Source organism: Cyanistes caeruleus, chromosome 1 (genome assembly GCF_971803275.1).
Source record: "Cyanistes caeruleus chromosome 1, bCyaCae1.hap1.1, whole genome shotgun sequence".
Taxonomy (NCBI): domain Eukaryota; kingdom Metazoa; phylum Chordata; class Aves; order Passeriformes; family Paridae; genus Cyanistes; species Cyanistes caeruleus.
In genome coordinates, this window is record NC_141701.1 from 61,543,344 (window position 1) to 61,560,774 (window position 17,431).

The following is a 17,431-nucleotide window of genomic DNA, read 5'->3' on the forward strand; positions in this document are numbered from 1 at the left end:
GGGTTTATACAATAAAATATGAGCTGTCACTTAGCACCTTCACATCTTTTAATCTTTCTTAATGAATCAATTCTTTAGTACATTAATCAGTTTGTTACCCTTTTCTCAGTTTCTTCTAATCTGTTGGCATCTTTCTTCTTCAAATACTTCCAGACTAACTGCTGATCAGTAAAAGTGATTTCCAGATGCTGATAAATGCTTTTGCCACTCATTGATCAGGCTGTTTTGGTTCTTTGTTAGTGAATTGTATTTAAACTCAGCTAATTCCCAGCACAGTAACCTGTGTGTGCCAGGGCGTACCAGGAAGGTCATGCCTGACTCAATTCTGCAGATTTTCCACTGTGTTCATAAAATCATGACAATTTTTCAATCCTGCTTCTAGCTTTTGGTATCTTCAAAGGCAAAAATATAAAATATTTCATTGAACTTGATCTCCATTGCCCCAACAGCTCTCTATACTGCATCAGATGGGTATTCAGTTTGCTTTAAGTTTAATCTTCAGTTAATGAGTACTAGGGCTCTTGCCAATTATACCCCTTGCTTTGAGAATACCCTTCACATTGTTATCTGCAATTCTTAATCAAAATTCAAAAGCAGATTAAAGAATGACATGTTTTATGCTGTGTTTAATTGTCCCCAATGACTGGTTTTAGTAGTATATTATATGGTAAAATATTCTCAAACATTTTTGTCAAGGGCCTCTGTAATGTCAGTTTTATTTTGTTTTAATTTTTGCCGCAGAAACACACAAGTGGATGTAGCATACAGTTTGTCAGCCCACTGAAGTCATATAGAAAGGAACTATTACTTCCCTGTGCTTGTGACAGGGTGTAATTCAAAATTACATAAGCTTGTCTTTATTGTTGTATTTCATTGCATTTCTCAGTCTATTTTTCTCCAGCCTTCTGCTGTTCTCGTACTCTGGTTTTGCATAACTTTTTGTAGTTTATTAACCATTTTCATCATGCTGTACATTGATTCCTATCATTATAGAGTTAGCCTTCTGAAGCATAGCCATATGCATTGTTATGAACAGCTATATTTCTCACCCTTGTATCATTACCAAACCGTCCAAACTTAATTTCCTTAGTTATTTTAATGTTTACACAACACAGATTGCATTGTTCTTGATCCACATTATATATAATTCTTACAAGCACAAAAGCAATTACATTATCATTATGTTAATATGTAACAATATACTTAGAAAAGCAGAACTGTCAAGAAGGAGAAAGAGGAACTCTGTATTTTTTTTAACATAAACAATGATTGTGGCATATAAAAGAAGAATTAGACAAGGTGCCAACTATAACCTAAAGCACAATAAGGTTAGTGAGATACTATGGTCTAGAGTAATGACATGCCTAAATTATGATATAGATTTCTCTTATTTCTCCATAAAAATTCAGAAAGAACTTCTGAAACTCATGGAAGCTCAGTATGTGTCCATTAACACAGTAAAACGCTTTTTCCAATGGAACACATTTCTAAGTATTTGCAAGCCCTGACTTATAAATGGGAGGTTTATTGGATTTCCAGAACCTTGTGAAATCTCCTTTGGTGGATAATAAAGCCAAATGAATACATTTCCAGAGGAACTTGTCTAATATGATTACATTTGTGCCCATAAATATGAGACTATTAAGGATTTAGATTGTCCAGAACATCCGCTATCTTGTTCCATGTGTTTCTGTCAGTCTGATGGAAGTGTTCAAGGAAAGAACAAGACCTATTGGGTGAGCTGTCACTCTGTGTGACAAGTGACAGCTGATGCACCTTGAATAGGGTGTACCTGGAAATATGGCATTTTTGGTTTCTGCATAATAAGGTTTTTGTAGTGAATTAGGATGATTTCACAATGGCTTGCCGCCTTTTTTTTTTTAAAGGGAACTGTACAAAGCATTTCCATCACTTATACAACTGTAATAAAGATCTGAATCCAGCTCCAGTCTTTTTGACAGAGTGATTTAATAAGTAATCTCTTCATATGAATAGTGAAATTTCTACCTGGAAAGACAGGAGATGAATAGAAATGTCTGCAGATAGAGCAGATCTCTAGAATCACTGGAATTACAAGATTTGTTTGTAGCCATCAGTGTCTCCTGTCCCAGCTTCCACTCAAGAAATGTGTCTCTTTCCCTAGACAGATATATTGCAATGAACATTAATTTGTTTGAAGACCACCTGCTTCTGACAGATTAAAAGAACTTGTTTAAACACTGAGCTGCTTCCTTGGGACACTCCAACCACAATTTTGGTGGGTTGCAGTGGCCAGAAACTGCTCTCCAGACTTCCCAGGCCATCACCAGGTTGAAGGGCTTTCCCTCTTTGGGCTGCTCCGCCACCTGGCATGGGCACAGATGACTGCTGTAGGGATGAAACCTCATTGCCAAGTCACCTAAATACCTGGAGTCTCTGTTGTCTCCTAAGATATCCCAGTTTCTCAACCGGAGTGTGGAGGGCGGCTACCTTTTCCTTTTCATGGCTGGTGTAAACACATCCAACACACAGCACTGAAGCAGTATTGCTCTGTGCTTAGTGGCTGGAGTTGTTTTGCAGAAAATATGGACAGATTCAGTAGGTATTGCAGTACAGTCTCAATTGTGTACAGTTTTTTAATGTGGAATTTTGTCTGTATCACAGGATGCATCTAAGCTTGTAAGGTTCAAATAAGTTCTTCTCCCTGCCCGAGGATATGTGTTTTGTGTCGGGAAGTGGCACTAATTGCTTGTAAGTAGGGACCAAGCTAAATTGTCTGAAATACATCAATCAATATGAAAGCACCAGCTAAAACTATTAAGAGAGATGGACTCCATCTTACAAGAGAGAAATTATATGACTATCGTGCAGCCCCAAGAGATGGCATGAAATGTTATTCATATTTGATTATTTCCTCCCTCCCCAAAAGACATGATGTTGTGGATACTGATGTGAGTCATAGTTAACTTCCAGAATAACATTAATCCCTTTGTTCTTCATCAAGTCACGCATGCTATGCTGATGCTTGAGATGATGAAAGGAGTTTTAGTTCACAAGACCCTGAACTTGCTGCACTTCTTCCTTTTACAAAGAGAGAAATGGAATTGCATCAGAGCCACAAAAAGTGCAAATTGCTCTAAAAAGACATATTTTACCAAAGCGCTTTCTATGCCTGCTATCATGGTCTGTAGTGGACTTATTGTTGACACAGCTCTGGATATTTATATTCCTTCAGGAATAGCACAACATGATTCTGAATGTCGTGTGGAGCTTGACAATAGGATTGCTACCAAAGGAAAGTGAACTCGTTCTGAACCGTGTTCTGAATTTCAATCTGCACACAATGAACTTTCACATGAAGGCTGATGGGAAGTGAAAAATAAGATGCTTTTGATAGTTGAGTTGAATTTTATGGAGCATTTTTTAAATCTCGTATTGATTAGTAACCAGTATCACTGAGATAACTCATTTCTAAAAGAATGTTTAAGTGAATTTGTAGTAATGATGTAGCATCTAATCTGCTTTTAAGACTCCATTCTTGGAATAAGAAATGTTTCTATTTATTCAGCATAATGTTTTAAATTCAGCAAGAGGACATATATCACAGTTTCTCAGTTCCATTTTTCTCTCTGTCTTCTGAGGTGTTTGAAATGTGCAACATCTATATTACTTATGTACATTATTTTGAAATACACTTTAGCATGCAGGAAAGTATGTTTTCCAGATGGATGTATCAGGTGTTTTGGTGCCAATGCCCCCAGAGATGCACCTGGCATGCACTGCTGGGGATAAGGGCTCTTGCTTGAAATAGCTTCCTATACATGCCATCTTTTCACATTATACCCACTTCTAGCAGGATTCTATCTATCCCTGGGAACAAATGGTGGAAGGGCTGTTAAAGTCTCCTTATGCTGTACAATATCACAGTTTCTCTGGCATGGCTGCTGGATGAGCTCAGAGCCAAATACGGTCAGTGTAACTGAGGATAAAATGTTAAACTCTTCTTGCATTAAGAAACAAGGCACTTTGAATTTGCCCTCCAGACTGCACATGCACTTTTCACAGCCTCAGCATACAGGAGTCTCCCACACCCACAGGATGGGGTTTTCTATCCAGGTCTTTGTTCCTCTTCCAGGGCACAACCCATAATTTGAGGTCATGCTGCTCACCCACTTACGATTGTGAAACGACAGTCTTGGTAGCAAGAAAACCAAAAAGGACAATCAATGTGCCTGGCTAGGAAGTGGATTTGGTGTCCTTCTCCTTTCACTAGGCACCACTAGGCAGGATCAAAATCCATCTTCTCTTTGCCTTCTGGGAGCCTGCAGTACCTGGAGCTGCAGGTACTGTGGTCAAAGCCACATCCTTCACTGACTTCCTGAAAACCCTCTCTGCAAGACAAAAAATGGGCCAGGAAGAAAAAGAAAACCTCATCTGCCATGTAGGACTTCATTTTTGGAGTTGGGAAGAGTCTGAAAGCTCCTGAACAGGGAGCCTAGCTGATATCCCCACTCATCTGAGACACTGGCCATGGCACAGCTGGCATGACAAGAAGCACCATAGCTGATGCTTACCAGAGCCACAGGTTCAGACAACCCAATTTGTCACATCTCTGATTTATTTCAGTGTAAAACTGGAACAAAAGACGCTGAACTGTGAGGAACATCGTAGTCATAGTGATGATGAACAGCACAAGTGCACTTGAGCATATATTTTATTAGAGAACTATTGCTGTACATGTTCGTTATTTACAGACTGACTCCTGTAGGCTATAAACTCTTAAAAATATCACTGTCCTGGTGGTGGTTTTTTTTTCTTACATTACTGTAAGATTAAAAGGTTTCAGCTTGAAAATTCTTCCCCCAACCAACACTTATGTGGACTTGGCTTTGTGTTTTTTACAAAGATGATAAAACTATCCCTTTGAAAAAAAATCTGTTTCCCTTAAGCATTTAGGTGCTGAGTTGAAAAACAGCTTACAAATACCTACGACACATAACTAACCATATAATAATAATATAATTCTATCATATGCTCTAAGACATCTAAGAAGAAAACAATACAGCTGATTTGCTTCCATTTTCTATAGAGAATTGTGAGAGTAAGAGAAAAAGGCTCCTGTTAATTTATGCTGTCTGGGAGGAATGATGTGTGATATGCCTTCTCAGTAAAGTATTAGAAGTGAGATAAGTTATTAATAAACTAATTTATATTTTTGGTTCAAAAAGTCCTTATTTTTATGGCTAGAAAAATGAACATACATTTCTGATAATAAAGAGATGTTTTTCCACTAGGAGAGAGAAATAAAGTAATCCAGCAGTACAACAGCATGATGTTGCTATTTCAAATGTCTTATTATCAATTTGAGCTATCTGACTAATGAGATACAGCAAAAGCTATGTTAAAAAATAAGTAATCTTTTTAATATTATAAAAATGCAATTAGAAAAGGAAATATAATATGCAATTAGGAGGAATTTAATATGAAGATATAAAAATAGGTTCTCCTCATATGTAGGCTCAAAGACTTACTTATAAATTTGTTGACTCATAAGATACAAAAGGCCAGTCTCATCTAGGAAAAAAACCTACTGCATTTGGAGATACTGTGCTGCCCTTATCAATGTCCTGGCTAGATCCAGATCTACTATTTCATCCAGCTACTGTATATGTTTTGTGTATTGATATACAGACTACTTTGGGAAAGCTGAACTTGGAAGAGTAGGAACAAGGAAACTGAGGAATGACATCTGGAAGTTTAGGTAAGTCCTAGGTATCTTTGACTAATAGTCTTGGTAATTTTTTACTAATGCCTCCAAATGCCCTGAAGTCTAGAGGAGCCTCATGCTTGAGAGAGCCCAGCATTCAGCAGTTTCCACTTTGGGGCTCTCTGGAAAGCCTGTCTGACTATTTTGAGGTCTAAATGTCAACAGCTTGCCAAACTATCCTTAAAAATCCAGTGCTTAGAGTCTGCTTCACTTAAAATAAAAGCTGTGACAACGACCATTCTAATTCGCAGAGACATGCAACTTCTGTTGTAGCATCTTTCCACCACCCCTCAATTGCTCCTAACTTAGGTAATTTATTCTGGGTAGTAAGGTTCCAATTATGGTTTCAGCACAGCAACATTTTCTTTTGAAGTGAAACACCAAGCTCTGTTGTGTTATTTTAAACTCTGCATGGTAAGGCATGGAGCAATGAGCTCCTTATTTGAAACGACCAGCATTTTTTCATTATAAAATGGCTTGTAGCGGTATTTAAGGAACTGTGCTTTCTCTGTGATGTATTGTTTGGTGCCAGGGTTGGCCTTGAGTAAAAAACCAGGATCCCTTTTTTCGGCTTTATAAAAGTCAGTAACAGACAAGTTATCAATTTCCAAGCCCTCTCCCCTTCTACATATAATTTATTTTGTCTAACCTGAAAAACTGAAAAAATCTCTTAAAACACTAGAAAACCACTTTTATGCTGTTCCAGCACTTCAAAACAGCATTGTGCATGGAGGAGGGAGAGATGCCAAATAGCCATCACTCTTTTGCCATTTCAAAGCACACAAATATTCCTTGGTTGATAGGATGTGTGCCCCAAATTGACTGCACACACTGTACCTGCTCACTTCACAGAGCCCACAATTTCTCAAAGTCACATCTGTAGATGCAGAGATAAAAACTTGGCAATAAATTGCCAAGGTCAAGCAAGGTCACCACAATCCTGTGTTCACATTAGCAGGTATTGCAGCCAGGAAAAGAAGATCTGTAAATCAGCTGGTTCTGAGCACCTTTCATCCTTGTAATAGGTAATAGGTAATAGGTAATAGGTAATAGGTAATAGGTAATAGGTAATATGCCTTTTAGGCCATCTTCCTTCAGCCAGGTTAAAGTTGGTCCCAGGAGCATCACACCTATTGGCATCTGGACTTCACCTTCCAGTTTAGTTTTATGCAAAAGGAATCAAATTCATGTGTTGAGGGACACTTCCATAATGGAATCAAAGCAGGACCATTAAGGGGAACTGCAAGATGCACCCTGGGACTGTGTTAGTGATCCAAACTCAACAAGGTAGATACAACCAAAAGAGAGTAAATGTCTGTGTTTTCTGTGTCTGGAAGGTATAATTTCTATGCAGGGAGGTTTGCTGCTTTCTGCTCCACTGAGAGCTGTGCTTCCAGGAGGAAGATGGTGAAAATAAAATGCTGAGTGAAGAGCTGTGGATCTGTGGTTCCCACGCTCTATTGAGGTGATGGATAGGTGTGAAGAAGTGAAGAGAGGAGAAGGCTAACCTACTGATGTGTACTAACAAACACAATAGCCTAAATTATACTTAAAAGCTTAAAAGCTTAAAGTATGAACATTTGCTTTACTCATTTAATATTTATTAACACAACGTGTGAGCCCACAGAAAGCAAAGGGCACAACTTGTGAGCTTTGCTCTGTTTTGAAGGCAATGGTAGAAAAGGCCCAGTGTACTGCTATCACCTTACAATGTAGAATTGCACAACAGAGTTGTATCAATGCATGTTTAAAGAGTTCTTCTGCAAAGCCTGATCATCATGTTTCCATTGAAGCCAAAGCCCAGCTGACAGGAAGCACAAATGCGTGGCAGCTGCAGATGTGGCTAACTCCTCCTTTGATTTTGAACTAACTATTCCAATACCCCTCACCCCAGCTCTGTTTCCAAGATCACACAGGCCTGACCCTGCCAAAAATGAGCACTGTCTAGAGAACTAGCATTTATCAGCCACCGTAAAATGTGTATCTGAAGTGGAAGGTCCCTTTTACTTGAAGCAAAAGTTTCCACAGCGTACTGCAACATCTCACTAATGACTCTGGATGATATTGTGAGATGTTAATTATGAAAATGTTTATGTGATGTACTCATACCAAGTCAGACTGCAAAAAATAAATAGATGTATTCTTGAAAGATCTGCTCCTACAGGGGCTGAATGACAGGAAACCAGCCACACACCCCCTACATAAATTTTAATTTTTTCATTTGTCTGTAGAGTGTAATCCTGGATCGCCAGTTCCTTTCCTTTGCTTTCTCTCTCTGCCCTTGAACTTGCTCAGCTGTAGGGTTCAAGCACTGCAGTCTATTTATTATTTATCTTACCATGGCACTTTGGGAAAGAAGCACAGCTTTTCACTCAAGCCCTTGAAAAGGAGCACAAAAACATTACAAGCAGAAATCAATTGCTTGTTTTCATCGCTTTTGGGGTGTTTTGGCCTTTCAGGGTTTTAGCAGAGCAATTGTCTACGTAGTGTAGCAACTCTCCCTTCATGCTGGCAGTATCTTATCTGAGCCAGTTTTAAGCTTTGCTTAATTTTTCAGGTAGTACTTTACCACACAGATAAAAAAATCTTATCTTGATTTTGACAATATATCTGTGATTATAAAATCCTGCAGATGTGCAGGACAATCAATCCCTCCCCTCCCCCATGTTAACTCCTTTGTTCAGTTGTGTGCCAGGCCATGACACAAACATCAACATTTCTCTGCTCCAAGATTCTAAAAAAAGTTTTTGAATTTGACTTTTCAGATCATATTTAAATTTTATTAGGCTCTTATATAGGGGCTGCTAAGTTATTTAATACCTATATTAAGGTATCTTACTTATTTTAAATTTATCTACTTCAGGTAATTTTGAGTTTTACTCATGGATTGTAGGCTACTTGGGCTCTAACATGTGGGTTAAAAACACAATAAGACCAGAGAACTGGAAAGAAATTGAAAATGTGTACAGGGTGCAGGTGCCCAGGTGCTGGCAGGGGGAGCTTCAGGGACCTCTGTGATGAGTGGCCAGGGCTGCTCCGTGCTGGACACAGCCCTTTCCAGCCATCTCCAATGGCCCCACTGCATGGCATGGCTGGGCCAAGGTGGTCGTGCCTTAAAGAAAATGTATTTTAAAAAGGGTAAAATGCTGCCTGGCAGTGAGGGCTGAGGAAAAATGTGAGATGAATAATTCTGAGGAGAGAGCTGGAGGAGTAGGAGCAGGTACCAGTGCCTGAGCACAGGCTCCGCTGCAGCCCCTGGTGAAGACCTCAGTGGAGTAGGTGTTTTCCTGCAGTCCACAGAGAGGACTGTGCTGGAGCTGGTATCCACCCTGCAGCAGCCGGAGGACACTGTGCCACAGCACCTGAATGTTTCCTGAAGGAACTGTGACCCATGGAGAGCCCACACTGGAACAGGAGTATCCTAAAGGACTGCAGCCCATGGGAAAGATCTCACTCGCAGCAGGGAGATGGTGTGAGGAGGCAGGCGTGGCAGAGAGGAGGAAGGAGTAGGAGAGAGGAGGAAGGAGTGGCAGAGATGAGGGCTTATGGACTGACTGCAGCTCTCATTCCCCATCCTCCTGTGCTACTTGGAGTTGAGGGGAAGGAAGGGAATTCAGAGATGAAGAAGCAAAGTTGACCCTGGAAAGAAGTGGGGGAGAATTGTAGCTTTTTTCTTTGTTTCTCAACATCCAAATCTATTTTATTTGGTGATAAATTAAATTAATTTCCCCCGAGTTGCCTGGTTTGCTTGTGATAACTGACTGGTAAGTGATCTCCCTGTCCTTGTCTTGACATATGAGTTATTCCAATCTAATTTTTTCCTCATCCTGTTGAGTAGGGGGAGGGAAAGATCTGCTGACTGTATGACTGACAGCCCTCCAAGGTCAACTCACCACAACCAGAAAACATCCCTGTCTGACTGGAAAGGAGTAATCAGAAAATTTTAGGGAGCTGAGACCTAAATCATATGCTGTCATGAATCCTAATGCCTTCTGAGTTCATGGGAGTTTGATGTTGCCTTGAGACTATGACTGGAAATACAGGCATGCTCTCTAACCCAACCTCTGCTATCTGCAGAGCATGTTATGTTTTTTAAGGTGAAATAAAGATACTTTAAGTTTATCAACAGAGGCTCAGTTGAAAGATTTAGTGTTTCTTATAATACACACTGTGAAAAATCTTAAGAAACCTAAGGGGGAAAGCTTGCAAAAGCCTCTGGTAGGATCAGTCAGTTTCCAGCTGAACTGAACTTTAGGTAGGCTATCTCCATTCTTCTGTGACAGAAAGGATCAGTGGTGGCTGACAAGCTTTGTGACTTTGTGAAAAATTCAAGAGCAATCCCTCTGCCAGGGCACTGTGGACATGATGGCAGATGGACGGAGCTGGAACAGAGGTTGCTCAGTAAATCCTCAGCAGCATGGGGAGAAGGGAGCCAGCAAGCACCAGACCCCTCGAGGATCCAGCTGTACAAGCCCCCCATAATTCCTCAGTAAATCCTCTGGTTGCCTTCCATTTGTGACTTCTCCTGTAATTTCTGCATCTCCCCATCCCCAAGTAAGCAGCACATATCCTGTTATTGCTGCCTTTATTCCAAGGTCTCATAGGGTTCAGACTCAGATTTTAATTACCACACAGAGAAATTTTCTTTTGCATTTGTTTGCTTATTTTATACTTGACAGTGTTTCATCTGTGCTGGAAACCTAACTTTTCTATCAGTAGGATAGTTCTGAATCCTCAATGCTGAGTCAGAAATATTGCACTTCTTAGATATGAGTCATCATCAATTTTATCATCTTAGATCAAAAGAAAGCAAACCCATCTGGATTTTTTGTGGCTTCTGTGGTGTACAGAATTATAATAAATCTGGAGTCAGTTTATGCACATACTTTAAGAAAGTTATGGAGGTTTCTGAAGGTTCTAGGTCATATGAGATGCAACTTTCTTCAGCTGTTTCCATCTTCATATTTTAGAAACTTATATTTGTGAATAATTCTACTTAAATTAACTCTACCCCAGCCAAAACCAGCACAGCCTTTTATCCACTTTTATATGAAATGTCCATCACCTCTGCATTCAATGGAGGAATCTATATAAGTTTGTAAAACCTTTTGTGGACTGAGACAACTTTGTAAGATTATGAGGAATCTCCTCCTTGTCTCTTCTGAAACAAAGTCATTTATTCTGAAAATGTAGATGTGTATCACACTTTTTGCAAACTGACACATAACAACACAAACACATTTTATATTCAGGGAGATAATTATATTCTCCTAACCACGTGCAAGTTGTACATATTTTGCTTACAGACTAAGGCAGTATTCATCTTAAGAAATGAGAATGTAATATGAAATCCATAAAAAGCATGTAAGATTATCAATATCTCAGGTTAAATTTTGACTGCAGACAATTACTTCACAATAACAGTGGCCCTTCCACATACTTCTTAAAGAGAATAGGGCAAGCAGGCTAGAACTAGTAAATAAAATAATAAAAAAACCCCCACTCATATTTCTATTCTGGATCAGTATCAATAGCTGGTGCCAGAGAATCACATTACAATTATTTTTTTCTCTAATGGATTTTGTTGCAGAGAGAAATTTCATACACATTTCCAGGTTTGGGGTGTTTTTCTTTCTAATTGTCATGACATTCAGAATTATATACAGGATATTTTATTGCATAGATGCACAAGTTGTTACTGACTGCCATTTCAGCTGCCTAAGTAAAGACTGAAGCTGCTCAGGGCTCAGCTGGCAATTAGTACCACAATTACACTTAAGGGTTCAGCTATGCTGGCAATTTACATCAACTCTGCAAACCATTTCACATGCTGCTAAGGCATTTCTTTTCCATGTCACTCCTTAGTCATAAACCACATCATTCTTCTGATTGTTGGAATTGTTTTATTCTCTGAAAATTGTTTTAGTTTCTCCTCTTGACCCCAGGTCCTGATAATGGGCAGGGAAGAAGAGTGGAGTGCTAAGATCAAGTGGTGCCTGATATTACCAGTTTACCAGTCATGTGGTGCATGATAATTTGGCTTGACAATAAAGAAAGCTGGGTGGACATATGAAGAAAATCTATCCTGGTAACTGCCCAGGGGCACATTCCTACCCTAGAGTAGATGTGATATGCCTTTACAAAGAGACAGACCATCTCTGCTTCGCCATGAGGAAATAATGTGGACCAGGGACACTGCTATGGAGCAGTTGATGCATAATAATTTCTTATCCTTCAGCAAGGTATTCCTGAATCTGTAATCTTCCCTCTCAAGTATGGCAGCTGCCAATTCCCACAAACATCAGCAAAACTCCCTGCAGCAACTGTCTCTATACTGATACCTGCACTTCTGCATGGAGTAATGGGGCAGGAAGCTTGAAATGGAGAGAGCAGACTTGCTGGCACACGAGAGAAAGGTGGGGAAGGTAAAGAAAGTAGAATTTTGGATGTGCAAAATGAAAGAGGATGCTATGAAGGTAGGAATATGTGGTAAAGAATAAAAAAGGACCCTTGGGGCCTGGAAATGGTGAAGTGGTAGCATGCAGCTGGAAAACAGGGTTTGGTTGATGCACTGCAGGGTGGTGTGGACTGATATGGCCTCTGATAGCCAGAAGGATTGGAAAGGGACACAATAGCTTTAGAGCTGGGATCAGAGCAGATGGTAACAGTGGGATGTTGTCAGGCACATATGTAGGGGACTAATCAGCTGGAAATAAAAGTAACCCAGAATCCCATACATTGTCCACATACATTTTGAAAAAGAGATCTTACATCTGTGGACAAAATTGAAGCAATGCAGACCCATCCTGGTATCTAGAACACTGCTCAGGTAGTCAGGGTCTTACACACACTCTCCCATGCAGTGTAGCTGTGCAACCTTGCTACAAACTACTCTATATGGGACCCTCTTGCTCTCTTTTGTTTCTCACTGTCTTGATTTGTACAGAACAATTAAACATATCCTGGCCAAGGAGAACATTCTAGCTATAGAAAAGACAAGTTACCCACTGTCAGCCAGAGCAGGACACTGGATTCTGGTCTTGCATCTCTCTTGTGTGGACCATTACATTTTTGGTGTTCTTCCAGGTTTTTGAATAAAAGAGAATGGGCAACACCCTCTGTTTACAGCCCTCTGAACTGAAAGATTGTTCTGATTTTCTTTTTTTTTTTGTTGTGGAAAAGGCTTGTGCTCTTCACATTAGGCTTAACATATTTGAGGTCAATGAAACCCTAAATCCCTGCAGTCCAGCACTGGGTAGCTAAAAGCCAAGGCTGGTGCAGCTTAAGAGACTTCTGTGTTTCCTTCTGGCTAGAAGCGACTCATGGCCCTGCTCTTAGATACCTTTATCCACTTCAAGGAGAGAAGATACAGCAGGTGGAAGCTGAGGCCCTGACACATTATTCTAGCTGCAATTTAGGTTGTTAGCAAGCAATGTCCAGTGGGTGGGTGTCCTTGAACAGACATGTTGAGCCATCATTACGCTGGGCAGAAAATCCTCGGTTTTACAGATAAGACTGTCTCTTTTACAGGCCACGTGCCTTTCTGCCTCCGTAAGGGCTGCTGTATGAAAAGTAGCACCAAATATTTCAGATCTGTAGAGAGCAATAGTAGGACTCTGAAGAAGGGGAACCTTCATAATAAATATGTCATTATTAACATTTTAAAAGGAAAAGATTATGCATTTGAGAGAACTAAGTTGCCGGTTATACCAACTTTATTAAAACTCACAGCATGCTGAACTCCCACCTTAGGAAATTAGATCCCTGCTAGTGTTTACACACATTAAAAATGTTATTTTTAATGAATATAAATAACAATTTGTTTCTACATGATTAGAGAGAAAACAGGACAGATAGTATGACAAAACTGATGAAACAATTGTTACAACACTTCAAGGGAAAAATGCAGCCACACTTTCAACTGCTTCCTTCTTTTATTGGTGGCAAATGGGAAATTCCATAGGTCCTTAAGGAAATAGAATATTTTGGTTTTTTAACCTTAATGTATATGCAAATTCAGTTTGTGTAGCAGTGTAGACTTCAGTCTGATGTCTAACACCAAGTGTCTCATTTAAGACAATATTGAGTCCAACCTCCCAAAAGGCACCAGTTAAATGTCACACATATTTTTACGTGCTTTTAAGGCTTTCTTGTTCACAGCCCTTTTGTGAGCATGCTTTTGTCTTTAAAAGCACAGCCAGACCTCATGCATTTCCTGCCCAAAAATATCCTATATGAACATTTTAAAGTGCTGCTACTTGCTTTTCATTCCATATGACACTAAATGTGATAACCTTTTCTGGAGGCAATGGGATGTCTGTGCAGTGGTAAAAACTTTCTGACAGTGTTGCTGAGCTCTCATTTTCAACTAGTTTTACACAATTCTCATTTCTAAGACTTATGTGCATAATGACATAGCAGTAGAATAAATCTAATGTAGGCAAGTAAGAAAGCTTTCTCCATGCTCTTAATCATTATATAGTCTCTATTGCATTGACAACAGCAGCATGAAGTTCATTTCTTGAAGGTTATGAACAGCTAAGCTATTCATATAGATTTTTCTTTGATAAATCTGACATTCTTAGAGGATACGTGTTTTAAAACAGGGCCAAGGACCATTCTTTGGCTGCCTGAGGACAGATGACACAACATGCTTCATCTCCAAGCGACTCTTTCTTCTTCCTCTAAACAGAGTGGCTTTGTCTGAACTTCCATAGAAGGATTTGGCATAACTGAAATCCTGTGTTCCATTTTGGGCCCTTTACTACATCAGTGACACTGAGGTGCTGTAGCATGTCCACAGAAGGGTAATGGAACTAGAGAAGGGTCTGGAGCACAAGCCTGATGAGAAGTGGCTGAGGGAGCTGGGAGTGTTTAGCTTGGAGAGGAGGAGGCTCAAGGGAGACCTTACCACTCTGCAACCACCTGAAAGGAGACTGCAGCCAGACAGGGGTCAGCCTCTTCTCCAAAGAAACAGCAACAGGACAAGAAGAAATGGCCTCAAGCTATACCAGGGAAGGTTTAGAGTGGACACTAGGAAAGATTTCTTCACTGAAAGGGTGGTCAAATACTGGAACAGGCTGCCCAGGGAAGTGATGGAATCACCATCCCTAGTAGTGTTCTGAAGACATGTGGATGTGGCACTTAGGGACATGGTTTAGTGGTGGACTTGGCAGTGCTGGGTTAACAGCTGGGTTCAGTCTTACAGGTCCTTGAATTTAGCTATCATACAGCTTGAATTTAGCTATCACACTCTGCATATCATCCAATGCCTTAGCCTGGGCTCCAGTGTGTTTTTCAGGAGATGGGTATTAGTCAAGTAGTGGCTCAAATGCTGGTTTCACCTTAGGTTTATGTATGTCCTCTCAAAGATACATGGAAACACTGAATCCATTCAAATGTGTTCAGGGATTGGGACAGTTGGTTTAGTGGTACTTCAGTAGTAGACAAGATGTAGTTGCTTCTTCACTCTTTTAGTAGTAACACAGGTCTGTGGCAGGGGCTGGGTATATCCAGATATATTTCCACAACATGGGACATACTGGTTGTCATTGAGCTGCTGCAACCACTTTGCAAAGAGGTCTTTGCAAACAAGCAAAACAAACATTAATTAGATAAGCCATTAGAGGCTGGAGGGCATAAGCCATTCCCTCATTTCTGTCCTAACTGATCCCAAGTATACTGATGTCATTGAAGGTCTTTTTATTGATAATCAGTGAACTTTGGATTAGATCCTGGCTATAGTTCAGTTGTGGCAGACAGTAATGACATTATGCTTTTGTGATGATGTCATATTATTCTGCTATATTGTAAACATAATGTAATATCAGTGAATGCTGTTTGCACTTTCAGCCTAAGCATATATATAACAAACACTGCATCTGGTCCACCCTGCTTTCTCTCATATCCGTAATATTCCCATGCCATAACAATAAAACTTTGCAATTCTCTTTAAAAGCCTGCTGGACTTTTAGACTCCATTGCATTTATCAGTAACAAAGTGTTCATGTTTTCTGCAGTATAGCCTTTGACAATTTTAAATACTGTGTTTTGATGTTTTGTGTTCTGCTTTACTTTCTCAATGTTCACTAAGTCTTACTTTACAGTATTTAATATATAGAACTTGCCCAGTATTCCTCTTTTAAAGTTCTTATTATATACAGGTTTTTCTCCTCTCCCACATTCAGTCTTAATTTTCATCATAGCTGTCAAGTTTGTAAAAAAAACCAAAAACCTAATATGAACCAAGGACTGAGACTGCAGACATGGTGAAACAATATAACAAGTCGCATTTTGCAAATATTTTCTTAGGTAGATTCAACCCTTTAGCTTATCCTGTAATGCTAAAGGGATTTTGATCTGCTGAACCTGTGTGAGGCATGACAGTATGTATCGTAGCTCATGGCTATAGCCCAGCACTGCTTTCTGCCCCTCATGCAGTAAGGCAGATCACACATTACTGTAGAAAAGGTGCCCTACATATCAGCCCCACTGAAGAATATGAAGGAGGTGCTTTTCTTCCACTGCCTCGACTACAAAATCCTAAAATTCTCTCTGCTATGCTGCTGGTCTCAGCAGAACAGAAAAATTAGAGTAGATTGTCCCTTCCTGTTGCCACTGCAGCTGCTTTTAGAGGGAGAAAGCTGTGTAAAGAAGTGTAGGAAAAAGTGGGTAGGAAAGACAGAGAATGCTGTGTTGTGAGAGATGTAGGATGAACTTAATCTTTGGCTTAAGCCTTTAGCATCATCTTATCTTCTTAGAAAACCGTGCAGTTGACTCCACAGAGAGTTCACCACTTCTCCACAGCTCACTGCTCAGCCCAGCAGTGTGCAGCATACTTGAAAGAAAAGAGAACTAGAACTGGCAGATGTAGAAGACAATCCTTCCAGCATCTCAAATGCACCTATGCTCCAACTTCTGGTAAAGGAAAATATAAGGAATCATTGCCGATGCAACACAATCATCTCTCAACCGTGGAGGATGCTAGAGCAAATTAGGAACTGATCATTTTTCTCACCTTTTCAGCAGTGGATAGGAAAAGGAAGATGTTAAATCGAGGCTCTCAGTCAGTGAAGACACAGTGCAGGGACTGGTCACAAGTCACAGGCTGATGCTCAGTGCTCCTTGATGATACTCAGGCACTCTGCTTCTGCTGCAGGCAAAGAAAATTGTATTTCTAAAAGCTACCACTGTTAATATCTTCTTAGAAAAGTTCATTAAAATAACCCTCATTAATCTTTTAATGAACTCCTTTAGAATTTTTCAAATAGAACATGTATCTTCTGCAGGAATTTATCTCTAGTACATGGTCAGGGTCAGTTGTATAATTTAGTTTTCTTTTGCTTTAAAAAGGTTATGCTTCTTTTTAGTTTTCTTACTATCCTTACTATCATATAAGCTGACTTAATTTTTTATGTATAGTTTTAAAGAAAAGAAGTAACAGGTATATAATTCAGATATTTCATTCTACATTGGATTTATTTGTCATTTGGGTCTCCTTGTAATTTTAGTAAGTTTGGGGGTGAAAACTACACTCCTCAAATTTCATTAGAATGATAATATTGGTGAAAGTGCTAGTAGACTTATCTATGTCAAACAATGTAATACAAGTTATTTTTCAGATTATTTTTCAGTTCACAGTGTTTTTACAGAGCTGTGTTCAAAAGACACTATTAGATAAATACA

General features: G+C 39.6%; 1 long non-coding RNA gene across 1 annotated transcript; it reads right to left on the reverse strand.

Moving 5' to 3' along the window:
- Window positions 1–13,433: 13,433 nt before the first annotated feature.
- On the reverse strand, window positions 13,434–16,850 carry LOC111925302 (uncharacterized). The gene is made up of 3 exons (XR_002862160.2): window positions 16,764–16,850; window positions 16,271–16,663; window positions 13,434–16,221 (listed from the first exon to the last, which is right to left on the reverse strand). It is a non-coding gene; the product is annotated as an uncharacterized LOC111925302 (long non-coding RNA).
- Between the last annotated feature and the right edge of the window lie 581 nt (window positions 16,851–17,431).